Source organism: Chiloscyllium plagiosum, unplaced genomic scaffold (assembly GCF_037043375.1).
Source record: "Chiloscyllium plagiosum isolate Xiang-an unplaced genomic scaffold, Cpla_swu_hap1 HiC_scaffold_32, whole genome shotgun sequence".
NCBI lineage: Eukaryota > Metazoa > Chordata > Chondrichthyes > Orectolobiformes > Hemiscylliidae > Chiloscyllium > Chiloscyllium plagiosum.
In genome coordinates, this window is record NW_028270170.1 from 26121369 (window position 1) to 26140250 (window position 18882).

An 18882-nucleotide genomic window follows, 5' to 3' on the forward strand; every position below is an offset into this window, starting at 1 on the left:
ATTTACAAAGTGGCACAGCTCTAAAATTTCTAAACAACCTCAAAATAGAGTTGGGGGTCTGTCTCTACATTTGTCAACGATAAATCAATATAGTAACAACATTCTTTGAAAAATATAAATTTGTGTTTAATAATAGAAGGCAAGTTACTATAATAATGCACAACTAAAGGTCATGTCAATTTGCTAATTTGGTTGATAAATGGAGCTCACTTTGAATGCCCACAGGAGAAGTTGGGATTTATTTTATTTGTCAACATCAGTGGAATACAGACCAGCACAATGAAAAATTCCTTTTTCATTTGTTATGGAAAAAAAGGAAAAAGCATGGAGAGTGAATACCAAGATTATAATTGGCTAATTGAGATTACAGTGTATTTATAAATGATAAATTGAAGCACATTCAAACTGAGCTTTAGACTCACTACTCCAATGCATAGAAACAACATTGTGGACTGAATTATATGCTTTTATTGGTTAAGTGTGAGTTGTGATTAGTTTTGTTTGGAGATATTCACGCTGCGAGGCACACTGGTTTGCCAACACTTGCCCTGGTGGCCTTTAAAGATGCATGGGTGCAAGGGATACTAATCTTTCAGCAGATATTCATTGACTGGCAGGCTGGTGTGGGAACAGCATCTGGTAGGATGGGGCTAGAATCAGTTTTGAAAGGTGCCAGAGCAGTTCATGAGGCATTTTTTAAAAATTGTGATGACAAATCTCGGGCCTTGCAGCTTGAATACCTTCAAAAAACAAATAAACACAATTTGCATTTTTTTTGTCTAAGTGCCAGTTATGCCTAGTTCTCTTTTGGACAAGCAGTAGTAATCTGGCATTGCCCTGATAGGCAATGTAATAGTACAGCAGCTCGACTACTGGTATCTAACTGGCATAGCTAACAGTCCCTCTCCTTACACATCCGTTCTCTCACCCTCAACCAACCACTTGTCCTCAACTAATGCCTTCTCATCAACCTGTCCAAGTCACTGCTATCCTACTCCCATTGCCCACCAGATACCTGCATCTTGTCATTGACCAGTGGCAAACAATCAGACAATTCCAAGCATAAGCTTTTATTGACAGCCGCCAAGAGTGACCACAAACTGAATGAATAAAGGCTGCACCTCACCCCCTGCAAACTAAATGACCAACATCAATTTTCATTCCATGATGGTCTTCTGCACCTGGCTTCCATCTACTGGAACTGGGTATCACTCAAGTCCTGTCCTACTTAAAGCATTTAATGCAGATATTCATAGCATGACACTCTGCACACGTTCAGATTGTCATGCATTTTCTCTTTTTGCAGCTCCTTGGATACTTCATCAGGCATAACATTCCAGAGCACGTCTCTCCAGAAAGCCACTGTATATCCATCTGTAAACAACCTTAGTCTATATTTAATGAAATACATCTTTTGATTAAAGTTTGATGTGAATAGGTGTTCTAAAGCTATGATCTATAGTCATGACATACATAGCAAGCCAAAGAAGAAGAAAACATCTCCAAAAATGGAAAAAGGTTTGTTGGAGAAATATTAAAACAGTGATATCTTACCTAATTTGTTCATAAATTAGATTTCAAAGTTTTGTCAATAATCTTGCAAAGTTGATGGTTTCCAGTCTCACATTACTACCAATCAAAAATAAAATGACCAATATGTCAAATAAGTTTTGTTAATGCTATGAAAAGTGAGTGGTAAAAGTCTACACCAATTGTGGCACAAAAAGTGATAGTAACACATTTGTAAATGTTTAAAAGCAGTTTCTGACAAATCAGTACCACATGTTCCCAAACATTTCTGAACAGCTTGTAGATTTACTATTATTACAATTGGAACAACAAAATGCTCATTGGTCTTATCGATGTTATTAAAATCCTATCAGGGAACAGTTTATTTTAATATATGAAACATTCCATTTTTGTTGCATGTGAATGTTTTGTGCATTCCAATGGAATAGACTTAGACTAACAGCAATATCTTGTTCCAAAATGCATCGCTTACAGCTACAACTCATCTCTCAAATGTTCATGCATTCTTCCCATCAGCTGTCTCTCCTGGTTTGAACAGGCTCTCCTTCTACTTATGTTCACTCGGCACTCCCCCTCCAGCTCAGTTCTTGGATTACTGGCAACTAAGTTAACCACAAATTCACAAAAGTATTCCACAATTAAATAGCAATTTATATTAGACATTCAAAATAAATAATAATGGATGTTCTGCTACATAAAACCACCAACAAATAATTTAGATCAGGTGACAGTTTTAAAATAAAATGTAAATAACAGCTTGATGGAATATATGTTGCAATAGATAGGGGGTTGGAATTGGATTCAACATTGTTCTTGTTTCTAAACTGGTCCAAAGTATATCAAGTTTCAAATCAAACTGATGTAACTTATGGAGGATATTACATATCAAACAATTCCTTGATTTGAATTATCAGAAATGTAATATCTTCCATGAGTATGGAACAGAGTTTAAAAATAAGGAATCTCCCATTTGAGGTGGAGATGAGGAGAACTTTTACTCCATGAGTTTCTGGAATAGTCTCACTCTGACCAGGGATGGGGAAGCAGAGTCTTTGAATGGAATTTTATTGGGGTCTGAGTGACTTGGCCTAGTGTGGCAAGTCCTGCGAGAGCCATCTTGATGTCAGGAGCAAGTTGAGTCATCTTATATGTTTTCCATGAGTGGCATGGCTAGATTCTTGCTCAGCAGATGTGACATGTCAGTTGACAGCGACTAACACTGGCTTTTGCCCAAAATGTCGATTTTCCGGCTCCTTGGATGCTACCTGACCTCCTGTGCTTTTCCAGCACCACACTCTCGACTCTGATCTGTAGCATCTGCAGCATTCACTTTCACCTAGGGAATAATACCTGTTAACTGTGTTATTAGTGGCAAAACTCATTTCATAAATATTCAGTCTGCTTTCTTCCCAAACCTGCCAAATGAAGGAGACCATCAGAAAAGTTGATAGGGAAACTAGAGCAAGCACCTGGCAAAATCAGCACACCACTTGCTCTGAATTAACTCCATGTTGGACAATGGGCAACTAAATCTCTGGGCACATTTCATGGGCACCTGGTCACATGCACTCCATGTCCATAGATATCAAAATCTAACATGTGCCAGCATCCACGTTTCCTCATGGCCAATCCATGTCCAGATGCTATATACTTCGGTGCTGCACCAGGAACTATCATTGTAATGCTGTAGTAAAGACACAGTGCACTCAAGTGCACGCATCCTGCCCATTAACTGGAGCGGGCAGCATCTCAGCATCTCTGAGCTTTTCACTTGCTGGCATAATGCTCACTAACTCTGAAGATTACTGGATGCTCACAGCATCCCTATCTTGCATTACCTTGCCAGGCCTCTATGCACTCTGCCCCCTTCAGCCAGAGAAAGAAGGTTCATATTACTGCTACCTTGCAGTGCCATTTAGTACAGACACAGACAGGGAACTTGTCATAGTTGTCAGCAGGTCTCAGTCATGTTGAAGGGCTTACAGCACAGTAAGTCCAGGGCTGCCTCTGATACCAGTCCAAGCCCTGCTTGGGACGGTCAGTCAAGATTCTTTCCTCGTAAGGGATGTGAAGTCAAATGACAGCGCACCACTTATTCTGACACTTTCTATTGTGGGCTGTTTTCCTCATGGAATGAGAGAGAGAGAAGCACATATCCCAGATTTGAAGGTAAGTGGTACAGCTCTTTCTACAGCAGCAGTTGGAGAGGTGACCTGAATAAGTGAGTAAGCAACACGGAGGGTATGGGGATTAGTGGTGTCCAGAGTTGGTGAGCTCACAAAGCTGGAATGTCACTAGGGAACCCTACACCTTGGAAATGACAGGGAGGCAGCATGGAAGGCAAAGTTAAAAACCACACAACACCTGGTTATATTTCCACAGGCTTATTTGGAAGTGCAAGCTTTCGGAACGCTGCTCCTCCATCAGGTCGCCAGTGGGGCAGGATCATAGGACACAGAATTTATGGTAATAGATCAAAGTTTTATACAACTGATGCAATGTATTGAACAAATCTAGATTGCTGTTTTCTCTTAATGTCTTTGAATGGGTTCCATGTTTCAATTCATTAACACATAAATCCAGAACGTAACTTAAGGTTTTATTAAAAAACAGTGACATCTCAGCTGAAATGTTTGCACACCATGGAAGAAAATTCAGGGGAGCTCCATGATGCAATCGTGCTTTTCCAACCCTTTTTTTAAGAAGCTTTTCACTGAACTGCAACTAAGAAAAGGGCACTCCTCTAAAGGGCTGCTCGTGGTCACAGATCAACCTAGGCCTACAGAGAGGGCTTCTAAGCCTATCTGGTCTGCTGGTCCCTACCTCCAAACATTCCACAGACACTTACGGAGACCCCTGAACTCCATTCTACCTCTGGCTAAACAGCTCATGGTAACTGCTGGTGGTGGCCAAAACTCTTTGCGTCTCATTGTCTGTACCTACCATGTTCCGAGTTCAATATTCATCCTATTTGCTCGTTTTCTCTGTCTGCAGATGCTGCCTGATTTGCTGAATATAGCCCAACATTTTTAGTCTGTATCCTATGTGAGAATACAGTACTAAAGTTACTGGCTGAAATAGTATGGAGGACTAACAGCTATGGGATACAACAGACCCAAGTTGAAAGGTGGAGAAATAAAAATTCTGTAATGAAAACAGAAAACGCTGCAAATACATAGTGGGTCTGGCAGTATCTGTGGAGAGAGTAACTAAGTTAATGTCTCAGTTTGATAACCTTTTATCAGAACTAGATATAACTAACAATGTATTAAGTATTGAGTAAGAAAGATCAAAAGAAATATCTGTGCACATTTTGAGCTCTGTTTGACCACATTCAGATTTCACAAATAGCTTTGTACAAAACTGGAGTTGGATAAACTTAACTTTGGGAAGGTGGTGTATTGTACATGGAAGAATCAAGTGAAATTTTCTTGTGCAATTACCTTAAGTAAGTCATGTTCTTCCTGGTCATGGCTTCACACTGGCAGATAAGCATGATTTAGCAGTGAGATTTGACACCACAGTATTCTTTTGTAAAATTACAAACCAATACATTTCACATATATAGAGGAACCTCAATGATCTGAACGGTGCGGGTGAAGAGTATTTTGTTTGTTTAATCGAATTCCAGATAATCCAATGCTGGATAACATAGTTTAGTTTAGCATTGGGGCATTGCAATCTTGCTGGATAATCCGATATTCAAATAATCGAATGCCAGATAATTGAGGTTCCTCTGTATATTGCATCTGTCAGGGTGTGTTGCAACATGGTGAAGCTGTACCTATCAATAAGCATAAAAGGAAAACATTTCAGATTCAAGCTGCTTATTTATTAAATGCCAGTGGATTTCCTGTGGCATCACTGATTAGATCTGGATATAGTTATTAATGTTTACTGTGGTCGAGCTACAAACTAACTGGGATGGCCATTCCTCCATTATTGCAATATTGCGTGTTTACTGAAGTAAAGTGGACTGGGCCATATAAGCTTTTGAGGTAATTTAGTAAGGTAGACATTGAGAGGTATTTGCTTTGGCTGGGCAGACTCTAACTAGGGAAATAGTCTCAAGATAAGGAAACCTATAGGTCTGAGATAAGGAAATAATTTTCACTCAGAGAGCAAATTGCTGTTCCAGAGGGTTTTAGGATTTGTTTTTAAAATATCTGAATTTCTCTCTCCTCCATTTGGGTAGAACAAAGAATAATACAACACAGGAACAGGCCCTTCAGCACTCCAAGTCTGCGCCAACATGTTTTGCCCTTCCAAACTAAAACAGTCTTTACTTACAGGATCCAGATCCCTCTCTTCCCTTCCTATCCATGTATTCATCCAGGTGCTTCTTGAATATTGCTATTGTATCTGCTTCCACCACATCCTCTGGCAGCACATTCCGGGTACTCATCACCCTTTGTGTGAAAAAGTTACCTTGCACATCTCTTTTAAACATTTCCCTCACTCGAACTTGAACCAGTGTCCCCTAGTCATTGACCCCTTCACCCTAAGGGAAAGCCTCAAACCTTCCACTCTATCCATTCCATTCACAATCTTATAAGCTTCTATCAGGTCGCCCCTCAACCTCCTGCTTTCCAGTTAAAATAAACCCAGTCTATCCAACCTTTCTTCATACCTAAAATCCCCCAAACCAGGCAACATCCAGGGGCAGAACAACCTTGGCAATCCAAACATCAATTAACCAAACTTTGGTTTATCTGAACAAGATCTCAAGGTCCCGTAAAATCGTTATCCATTATCTAGACAATCAGTTATCCGAACAATCAGTTATCTGAACAAAATCCTCCCCGCCCATCTTGTTCAGATAATCGAGGTTGTTCTGTAAACCTTTTCTGTATCCTCTCCAAAGCATCCATATCCTTCTGGTAGTGTAGTGACCAGAACTATACGCAATATTCCAAGTGTGGCCTAACTAAAGTTCTCCTTTGCTCCTTTAAGAACCAACTCTTAAACCATGCTTTTGGTGAGCTGTCCTAATATATCCAAAATTAGCCTGTTGTCAAAATTTGTTTCATAACTTTCCCATGAACGGCCTTAAGATGTTTTAATTACATTAAAAGCTATAATAAACTCTAACTGTAAGTAACAATATAAATACTGATTGTTGAAGAAAGTAACTGCTGAGAGGTTTGAGGACAGTTGAAATGGTTAGATTGATTTGTGATGTGACCATTAATGAATCATCTTTGATATGAAAAATAATTCCATAATTAGACTGTGTGACTTTCTCTCCTTGTTCTTCATTGGTAGTTTTTTTCTGCCCTCCTGTACTTGAGTGAACCAACATGGTGAGATTAACAGGTAGCAATCAGTTAAGTCACTTGGGTAAGTGTGTCAAACATGTGCATGCATGACATTTCACAAGCTTGACACTTTGATCTGTGAGGGGTGAGGGAAACAGTTGTAAACAGTCTGAATATATTTTTCATGGTAAGGTCAAGCACAAACACTGTGATGACAAAGCTATTTTGTTAACTCACTTCCAGGCATGAAAACTGTCTGAGCAATGACGTCTGGTCAGCTTCAGTTGTCACCTCATATGCATACCCACAATGCCCTAAGAAGGGAGGGAATTATTGTATGGGAAGGGAATAAAGCTTGAACACTTTAGGAGGTACCTCAACTACAAAGTCAAAGCAATTGTGTCTGTGATTTTAAGGTATTATTTTTCCCTTCTCCTCAGCACTGCTTGGTACATCTATTTTGTCCAGAAGGGCCACTAAAGCTTGTCCACCATCTACAAGGCGCAAGTGTGATGGTATACTCTGCCTTTACTTCAATGAGTGCAACGCCTCCAACATTCAAAAATCTTAACACCATCCAAGACAACACAGCTGCTTGATTGGCACCCCATCTAACACCTTTCACCTGTGACCTGCGGGGGCAGTAGTGTGTACCATCTACAAGATGCACTGCAGTTTCTCAACAAGGCTCCTCCTCCTATGGTCTAGAAAGTATGATGGCAGATGCATGGGAAGACCACCACTTGCAAGATCTCTCCCCCCTCAAGCTTTACACACCATCCTGACTTGGAACTATAATCTTGTTCCTTCGCTGTTACAAGATCAAAATCCTGGATTTCTTTTTTCCGACAGCATTATGGGTGTCTCTCACCCCAAGCACTGCTACAAGAAGGCAACTCACCACTCTTTGTCCAGGGCAATTAGGGACAGACAGTAAATGCTGGCCTTCCAGCAATGTCCACATCATATGAATGAATGAAATAAAAGGCTATCAGGCCTGTAGGCTACTGTTGGTGACCTAATGGTCAATAGCAACTGGAAGTGCAGTTTTTACCATTTGATTTTCCTGATGTGGGACATGGATAAACTTTATGCTCCATATCATCTCTCTCCCGGTAACACTGCTTTGATTAGAAGCTTAATGTGTAGGTAACTCAAAGGTAGAAATGGGTATCCTATCCTGTGTTATCACAGTCCTATGAGAACCAATTCCAGCTAGTAACCTTCCTCTGTTGCAATGCTTTTCATGACTTCACCCCACTGACCACAGTAATGTCATGATTTCTGACAAAAGTGATTATTAGGCAATAGCATGGGGAGACTGAAACACCCAGTTACGGAGGAGTTAACTTGTGCTCTCAGCGTAATAGTTAGATGTAAGTAGGATGAACTGTAATTTTGAGGGCAGATTTTTATCTGCATTTTTTCAAGTTGTCTTTTGGTTCCCATTCCAGTAGAAGCTGTGGTTACAAGGACCTCCTCAGACGGATACAGAGAAATCACCACATCTACTGTATTTAGTCTCTTACAGAGCATTGACCCTGAACTGATTGCAACCGTATGGGGATCAACAGCAGACAGAGTCAAAGAGCAATCTCTCTAAAGTGGTACAATCTTTATTTTAACAGTAGAAATTCATTTTTCATTGTTGTTTATTTTGGACCCACCAATTGTTAACAGTGATAATCACTCCCAGGGAGTTAACCTGTACAGCACTGCAATTTTTAGTTAAAAGGATCTTGTTGCATTAAGAAAAATTAATTATCGTACAGTGCACAAAACAAGTTTTCCACTTAGAGAGAGAAAAAAAGAGCTAGAGATAAAGTAACAAGCTAGTTAGCATTAGAACACGCTGTCCTGTTAAAACAAGAAATGCCAGAGCACTGTTTTCTGTCCACATACCTTTTCTCCTGGTACATATGAGTATGGTAATAATGAATAATCCAACATATGTTGTACCACAGTAGGGTCTGGGAGCTGATTAAAGCATATGAAGCATTACTCTGCTTTAATCTGCCTGCATTCCCTTGTTCCCACTAAAAAGTATAGAGCAGTGTTATCATGAGTAGATTTTGACCCTGTTATGCAAGGTTTTTTTGTGTGAAGAAAATTGTTTGTGGACATATTTCCTTGGGGCTCCTTTACTTCCATTGCTACATACAGGGTTTCCGCCAAACTTGACATCATCCAGAACAAAGCTGCTGAATTGATTGATGCCACTTTCTACCTTCACTTCCTTCATCACTGAAGTACAATGGAAACATTAAGTACCAAATACAAGATGCACTGCAGTAACTTGCCAAGGCTCATTAAATAGCACCTTCCAAGCCAGTAACATCGAGAAAGATAAGGGCAGCAGTGCCAAGGGAGCACCACCCTTGCAAATTACCTGCCAAACCACTCATCATTCTGACATAGATCTAACTAGGCTGCTATTTCCCTGCTGTCGCTAGATCTAAATCCTGGAAAATGTTTTATAATAACACTGTAGGTGTGTACATAGATCATTTAAACTATCGTAGTTCAAGAAAGCAGTAATTTCTCAAGGAAACCATAACTTGGAGGTGCTGGTATTGGACTGGTGTAGACAAAGTTAAAAATCACTCAACACCAGGGGTTATAGTCCAACAGGTTTATTTGGAAGCACTAGCTTTCAGAGTGCCGCTTCTTCATCAGATGGTTGTGGAGGATAAGATCATGATCACAGAATTTATAGCCAAGGGAGTCCAGTGTTACAGAGATGTGATACATTAAATAAGAACAGAAATCAGCATATCCAATTTTAATATATGAAAGATTTAATCTAAAATTGTTTAATGTATCACATCTCCGTGACCCTGGACTCCTTTGGCTATAAATTCTGTGATCATGATCTTATCCTCCACAACCACCTGATGAAGGTGTGATGCTCCAAAAGCTAGTGCTTCCAAATAAGCCTGTTGGACTATAACCCCTGGTGTTGTGTGATTTTTAACTTTCTTAAAGGAAGTTAGAGATGGGCAATAAATGTTATAGTGGTGATCACATTTCACAAAAAAAAAATTGATGAGATTATAGTGAATGAGCTGGAAAAGCCACAGCATATTCCAGTGTATGAGTGCTTCTTACGTCAGTTATGATAGTACAACAGTTGGACACACTGGTATTCAGCAAGCACATTGCAGAATGGAAGAAAAAGTGGTCTCATGTCTACAACTAATCAATGTACAAAAGGATTATTGATCTTCACCTCCCTATGTGGAGAAGGGAGGGATGAGATGACCTGACAAAGCTACCTGCAGAAATAAGCTGAAAATCAGACCATATCTTACACACATGTTCCACTTTGTGATGGCCATACATTGAGTTGTCTAGGCCCTAAGCTCTGAAATTCGCTCCCCAAATTTCTGGCTCTCACCTTTGCCTTTCTTTATAGGCTACACCTTAAAATCCAGCATTTTAACCAAATGTTTAACTCCCTGGCCTGTTGTCACACTCTTTAATATGGCATCAGTTTTCATCTGATTACATTCCCAAGAAGGACTTGGAAAATATTACAGTGTAAAAGATACTCTACAAATGCAGATTGTTGTTGTACTATTTTGCTCCACAATGTCACTGGCAATGATCTGTAAATAAATTCTAGTTATAAACCATTTAATTTAAAAAGTGATCAAAACCGCACTACACAAAGCAAATAAAACATATTATTGCTTCCAACTTTGATTGACCCTGCTTCATTTTTCCAATGAACATGAGATTGTCAACACAGATGTTTAACACAGATTAAGAGTGCCTGCAGCCTGGTTGGACAATTAGCATATCGATTAAGCTGCATTCAATTTGAGATTAGCACAATGGAACAATTGTGTGCAAGGTGAAGAAACAAAAGTAACTGTAGTCAACCCTACAGACCCTAAAACATCCTTGTGCTTAATTAATTATCAGGAGTGGAGGTGGCAAAGGTATATTTTACCTCGTCCCTGATCCACCTTCCTTTTCTTCCTTCTAAACCGAATACTCTCATTTTTTTGATTTCGATTGCTCCATAATGTACATTCTTCACATTTAAGGACAAATGACTACAATATTCTGTGGGGTTGCTACAGTAAGGCTGCTTTCCATTACGCCATCTTTACAATCTCCAATCTTGTATCACACACAGTCATATTCTTCACTGTTTCCTTAGTGGCTCCAGGTCATTATGTTTTGACTCCTTACCAAAATTCAACAAGCTAACATTATGATAAGAGCACAACAAACAGAAATCTTTAGTGCAGATTAAAAATATGCTTGGAGTCAGCATGTGTTTCCAAAGAGTCGTTAGTTTTGGTTTAAAAAGGCATTTTTAATGACTGTTGATAAACTATATGGTTACAAATTCTTTATGCGGGTTCATATAGTTTGTAAATTAATGCACTGATATTTTACGTACTATTTTTAGGAGTGAAGTATTTCTTAGTTTATTGATGTTAAGCAATTATTTAATAACTTCAGAGAACTACAAAATCATAATTCAAGTTAGACTTTTAGTGGGGTAGATATTTATGATTAATATGCAAAGGATTGAGTTATCACTTTGGAAGGAAGTTACATTCCCAGAAAAAAATGCACACCAAATCACGTTAACACTGAAATTGGTTCTCCAACTTCCCAAATAAACTCATCTATACAGGGTATAGTACAAAACCTTCAATAAATCAATGCAGCTGGGCAGTTTCAGTATGTCATTAGAAAGAAATGCATTACAGTTCTGTAGAAGGGTCACTGGACCTGAAACATTAACTCTGCTTTCTCTCCACAGATGCTGCCAGACCTGCTAAGTTTTTACAGTAATTTCTGTTCTTGCTTTTGAGTTTTAGTGTCTGCAGTTGTTTAGTGCATTACAAATAATTTTTGAAATATTTATAAAATTGATAGACAATTTTGAAAATGGATTTATCATGAAAACGTTAAGCGTTTTTAATCAGAGCATCTGATCCACCGCCTGTGAGACTTCAAAAAATTATATATTTCCTTCGTGTGCACTTAAAAAAAGCTGTATTTGTAGAGCCTCCTTAAGAACTTGCAAACAGGGGGAGCTAACAACATTTCTATTGGAGATTTATTCTATCGAGGTATGTAGCCAGTTGTATGGTCAGAATCAAATTCTAGCACAGTTTTTTGCTATACCAGTGCAAACATTCACTGAAACCTAAATTGTACTAAATGCAATTGGCACCAAACTTCCTTCGTGTTCTGATTTCCATTGAGGTGTGATTTTTTAAAAATTGCAACCTATCAGAAACTCCAAACATAATTTCTTAAGAATTGTTAGAAATAGATTCTGACACAAGTAAAAAAAAATAAACAGAATGCATCTTTTAACAATTGCAAGGAAGAAAATTCTCCTGGAATTCATTGCTGAAAACCAGTTGACAGTGCTGGAGACTCTGTCATGCTACATTATACCTGCAGGCCCTCAGGTAATAAAATCATTAGCATTCTTTGTTCTCGTGTCAACAATACTACTTTCATTGCCATTTGAAAAAGCTCCCTGTCAAACTTGCTGTCCCATTGAATTACAATCATTAAGGAATTAATTTCAAAAGGAAGATTGCTGGCATAAGTTATATGCACTAAGTTAGTGAGGCAAATGATATGACTTCACTAAATTCTAATTCAAAAATGAACCACAGCAATGACTCAACATATACACGCAGAATTCACACACAGCACTGAATACAAAACAAGACAAGACTCCAATGCATATAACACATAAAACATTTACCTTTCAATAAATTATGTTTTGTGCCAATATAATACCAATTTCTACACTTCAAAAGTGATTAACTGGCTGTGAAATGTTTTCTGATATGTCTTGTTACATTTCTAAAGAAGCCATAGAGCCAAAGAGCTGTACAGCTCAGAAACTGACCCTTCAGTCCACCTCGTCCACGCCAACCAGATATCTTGAATTAATCTAGTCCCATTTGCCAGCACTTAGACCATATCTCTATAAACCTTTCCAATTCAAGTGCCCAACTAGATTGTACCCGCCTCCACCATTTCCATCACACTGTAAATTTTTGCTATAAATTCTGTGTTAGGATTGAGCCCTCCACTATCACCTGATGAAGGAGCGTCGCTCCGAAAGCTAGTGTGCTTCCAATTAAACTTGTTGGACTATAACCTGGTGTTGTGTGATTTTCAACAAAATTCCTCTTAGTGAACTCAAAGACACTGGACTGGATTTAGGCTGTGTGGATTTAATGCTCAGCAGCAAACAAACAACACATAACATTGATCACCTTTACACTTGCCTACATAATTTCCTTGGGATTATAAAATGCAATTTGAGATAAATGGTGAATCAAAATAGTTTTGAACCTTTAGAGAGGTTATGAGACCTTGGTTAATAGGCAAATAACTGTATCTCCCTAACCAATCACATTAAGAATTCATACAAAGTTTCTAAACCAGGAAGTGTAAATTGCAACATATAATTCACTGTAAAACTCATGAAAAATAAGATAAAGAGAGAGGAAGAAAAACAGCATTAAGCAAGGGAGATAAAAGAAACAAAACACCCACAATTTCTAGAAAAACATAATGGGCTTGCAATCCAGAGACTCAGGATGATGTCCTGGATACTTGATTTGAATCTCACCCCAATAAAATCTAGAATTAAAAGCTGGTCTGATGCTGACATATAACTATTATTTACTGTTATAAAAACCCAGCCAATTCATTAAAGCCCTGTAGGAAAGGAAATATGCACTCCTTGTTCTAGAGTTCTGGAACCTGCACTTTAAGGATGATGTGAAGGGTTTAGAAAGGATGGAGAAAACATTTACGAGAATGATTCCAGGAATATGAGACTTCAGATATCTGGATAGTTTGGAGAAATTGGAATTTTCTCCTTAGGGAAAAGAAAGTTAAGAGGAAATTTGATAGAGGTGTTCGTAAGGGATATACACAGAGTAGGAGAAAGTGAGGACTGCAGATGCTGGAGATCAGAGCTGAAAATGTGTTGCTGAAAATGCGCAGCAGGGCAGCATCCAAGGAGCAGGAGAATCAACGTTTCAGGCATGAGCCCTTCTTCAGGAGATTCGGGCTCATGCCCGAAACGTCGATTCTCCTGCTCCTTGGATGCTGCCCATATACACAGAGTAGGTAAGGAGATGATGATTTGGAGATACCAGTGTTGGACTAGGGTGTACAAAGTTACAAATCATACAACACCAGATTATAGTCCAGGTTTAATTGGAAGTACAGGCTTTTGGAGTGCTGCTCCTTCATCAGGTGGTTGAACCACCTATAACCTGGTGTTGTGTGATTTTTAATTTTTTAGATAAGGAGAAACTAGTCCCATTTATCGAATGGTTGAGAAACAACGGATGCTAATTTAAGGTGATTGGCAAAAGTAGAAGTGGTAACATAGAACATAGAACATTGAACAGTACAGCAGAGTACAGGCCTTTTGGCCTATGATATTGTGCCGAACATTTATTTTAATCGAAGATCAACCTAACCTACACAACCCTCAATTTACCGCCGTCCATGTGCTCGTCTAGCAGTCGCTAAATGTCCCTAATGTCTCTGACTCTACCACCACTACTGACAGTGTATGCCACGCACCCACCAGTCTCTGCGTAAAGAAGAGACATCTGACATCTCCCCTCTACCTTCCTCCAATCACCTTAAAATGATGAGCCCTTATGACAGCCATTTCTGCCCTGGGGAAACGTCTCTGGTTATCTACTCTATCTATGCCTCTCATTCCCTTGTACACCACTATAAAGTCACCTCTGTTCCTTCTTCTCTTCAGTGTGAAAAGCCCGAGCTCACTCAATCTCTCTTCATAAGACAAGCCTTCCAATCCAGGCAGCATCCTGGTAAATCTCCTCTGCACCCTCTCTAAAGCATCTACATCCTTCCTATAATGAGGTGACCAGAACTGGACATAATATTCCAAGTGTGGTCTAACCAGGGTTTTATAGAGCAACAGCAAAATCTCCTGGCTCTTTAACTCAATACCCCTGTTAATGAAAGCCAAAATACCATACGCCTTCTTAACAACCCTATCAACTTGGACCCCATGATCCCACTGTTCCTTCACACTGCCAAGAATCCAGTCCCAATTCTTTGTATTCAGCTTTCAAATTCAACATTCTAAAATGACTCACTTCGCATTGATCCAGGTTGAACTCCATCTGCCACTTCTCAGCCCAGCTCTGCATTCTATCAATGTCATTAGATTAGATTACTTACAGTGTGGAAACAGGCCCTTCGGCCCAACAAGTCCACACCGCCCCGCCGAAGCGCAACCCACCCATACCCCTACATCTACCCCTTACCTAACACTACGGGCAATTTAGCATGGCCAATTCACCTGGCCTGCACATCTTTGGACTGTGGGAGGAAACCGGAGCACCCGGAGGAAACCCACGCAGACACGAGTAGAATGTGCAAACTCCACACAGTCAGTCGTCTAAGGTGGGAATTGAACCCGGGTCTCTGGCGCTGTGAGGCAGCAGTGCTAACCACTGTGCCACCATGCCACTGTCATGTTGTAGCCTTCAACAGACCTCGACACTATAACAGCACTGACTTTTGTGTCATCAGCAAATTTACTAACCCACCCTTCCACTTCTTCATCCAAGTCATTTATAAAAACTACAAACAACAGAGGCACAAGAACAGATCCCTGCGGGACACCACTGGTCACTGACCTCCAGGCTTAATACTTTCCATCCACTACCACTCACTGTCTTCTTTCAGCAAGCCAATTCTGTATCCAGACAGCCAAGTTTCCCTGTATCCCATATCTCCTAACTTTCTGAATGAGCCTACCATCGACAACCTTATCAAACTGTAATATGATGAAAAATTCTCATGCATTAAGTGGTCAGAATTCAGAATGCACTGCCTCAGAGTGTGGAGGAGGCATGTCCAATTTTGGCTTTTAAAAAGTAATTAGATTAACATCAGAAGAGAAAAAAAAATACTGGGCTATGGCGAAACAGCAGGGGAGTAGACATGATGAGTTGAACCGTGGGTGTGTTGCTGGAAAAGCACAGCAGGTCAGGCAGCATCCGAGGAGCAGAGGAATTGACATTTCGGGCAAAAGCCATTCATCAGGAAGGGCTTTCCTGGTGAAGGGCTTTTGCCTGAAACATCAATTCTCTTGCTCCCTCGGATGCTGCCTGACCTGCTGTGCCTTTCCAGCACCACACTACCCTCGACTCTATTCTCCAGCATCTGCAGTCCTCATTTTTGCCATGATAAGTTGAATGGTTTCCTTCTATGCTATAAATATTCTATGATTCTAATTTCCTTTGAAGCAGAATGGGTACTGGAAAATATGTTGTGTTATTGACTCCTCAAAGCCCTTTTCTGAGTCTACTTTACTTAAGAAGGTATTGGAGGCATAGAATCAGTTCCAATTCTTTATATTCAGTGAAAAAAAAACTGATCAGGGATGCTGCTGCAATATAATAGCTCTTGAAGGAATTATAATTAGACTCAGTTCGAAAATCTCTGTTTAGTGCTCTCCTGGTTCCTAATACCCTAGTTCTATGTGAACATGAGTGGGTCCTGATGGCAAAGGAAAGGAGAATAAAGTGGGGAAAGAAAAAGAAAGAAAGAAAACAGGAGACTAAACGAGGAAAATGGGTAAAACAAAGGATAAAGGGTGAAAAGTTATTGCTGTGAAACACAATGGTTGGGGTTTTATAGGGCTCCAGGAAACATGTTTTGTGTTGGGGATTGGGGGCTGGGGGTATAGTTGAGTGTAAAGGTTGGGAGTTTCTTTCCTGCTGTCACTAGCCTTTTACCACATAGCAGTGTTCTGGTAGCCTTCAGGAAGAAGCCTTCCTAATCATGCATCCCGTGGCTCACGGGGGACCAGGTTTCAAGGCACACCTCCATTAAAAGAATACCTGCTCTGTCCCCACAGTTGACCATCTACACTACACCACATTTCTTTCGGAATCTTGCTGACAATGGCTCGTCAAGTCCAGCTGCATTACCAAGACTAGCCACTGCTCTCAGTGGTGCTGCTAGGAGTGAAGAGATGCCAACCCTCCAAGCAGCCAACATGGGATCGCATCCCTCAAAGAAAGTGGATGCCTTGGCTGCAGAAAATTAATTCCGTGAGAGAATGTAGTCATGTGAGTCCATGCCAGGCCTAGGCAGAGTTACCCCAAACTTTCTGGGTGATGGACGGGTGAATCCCAGTCAATGTAATTTTCCCTCACCCTCCACTTAATAGAAACATATGAGGATCAACAAATTCGAACGCATGTTCAGCAACTTTCATGATACTGCATCATAATTGTTATTTTGTGTAATCTTTGGAAAGTGATATTATGATAAAATTAACAAAATAATTCCACCAATACTAAACAGCTAGACTGGTACAATACATTATGTCCCAAATCTTTAATTGTTGTTAAATTGTCAGAAGTTTACCCAAATTTCAAAAAGCAAACTTGTACTTGAGCTTCATGTTTACAACTGCTCTCATTTAGGTTTTCTAACATCTAGCAATTATTTGGTAAACCATCTGCTAGCTAATCACAGTGACTTCCAGTGACTTAATCTCACAGAAGATAAAATAATCACCAACTAAATCTACTGAATAGTGATGTGGACTATAATGGTGCAATCTTGAAACATTCCAAGGAACAGTTATATTAGTTTCAGATGGATATTTGTACTATTCCTTTGTGGTGAAACATCCAGAATGTGACTCATTGACTACCACTGGCCTGTTAGAATTTGTTAGAATCATTGAGAGTTGATGAATAATTACAGTGAAGTCACACTGCCTCCCAGAGTTGGTCTTTCAGCTAGCCTTGATTATATAGTCAGACAGCCAACCAAAGTCTGAGACCACATTCATACCTTAAATCATTTCACATCAAAATGAAAACTAAATGATTATAGGAAACTTCATGTTACAAGATTTAACTCACATGATAATAGAAGTTCCATAGAGATGTTTCACATCGGTGGAATTGATAAAGCAGAATAGTGCAAAAAAAGTTAATAGCCAGGGAAGTTAATGACCACAAAACATAGCCTTGAGGTAATTGGTGAAAGAACCTGGGGGAAGCAAAAGAGCTTTTTTTTGCCTTATACTGACTCATCTTGATTTGGAGTACACTGTCTGAACAGTTGGTAGAAGCAGTTTTAATTAGAACATTCAAAAGAGATTTGGATATACAATTAAAATAATTACAATACAAAATTGCAGGGCTTTGGGGTAAGAGTCGGGGAGAGACTAGTTAGATGGCACTTTTCGTACAGGCATAAACAATTGAATTATCTTTTCTGTACTTGCTTATTCTAAATTTGTTTTTTTTTAAATCCCGTGTATGTTTTCACAAGTTATACAAAATATATCTTTAGCTAAATGCTGAGATTTTCCAATCACTTTTAAAATGTTAGGAGATTCAGAGTTGAAGCGCTTTCAAATAAAACTGTGTCCTTTCCAGGACTGTAGTCCTCACTGGGATATGCCTGTTTTACAGGTGCACCTTCACACAAGAAAAGAAAGGAGATCAGAGGAAAAATGGACACTTAGGGAACAAGTGAAGAACGACAAAAGCTTGTGAGCTGGTCAACTGTCTGACCTCCTGGCCTCACAAGATATAAGTCTGAAGTTCCCTGTATGGGGGAAATGGGAGGCATCAAAATAATCTCTACAGAAACAATTGATCTACTTCCTCCTATCAACCTCTTGCTTCTCCAAAGGAATGTCAAATAACAGTGAATAAACTCATAAGACCATAAGAAACAGGGACAGATGTAGGCCATATGGCCCTTCGAGCCCATCCTGCTATTCAATAGGATCATGGCTGATCTAACATTCCTCACTTCCACTTTCCTGCACTTTCCCCAGAAACTTTGATTCCCCAATTGATCAAGAATCTATCTATCTAAATCTTAAATATACACAAGTTCTCTGTCCCCACAGCTCTCTGCGGCAACGAGTTCCAAAGAAGAATAAACATCTTCACATTTTCCCATATTATAATCCATTTGCCAATCTTTTGTCACTTACTTAACTTATCAATATCTCTCTGTAAAACTGTTTGTATCCCTCTTGCAATTTGCTTTCCCACCT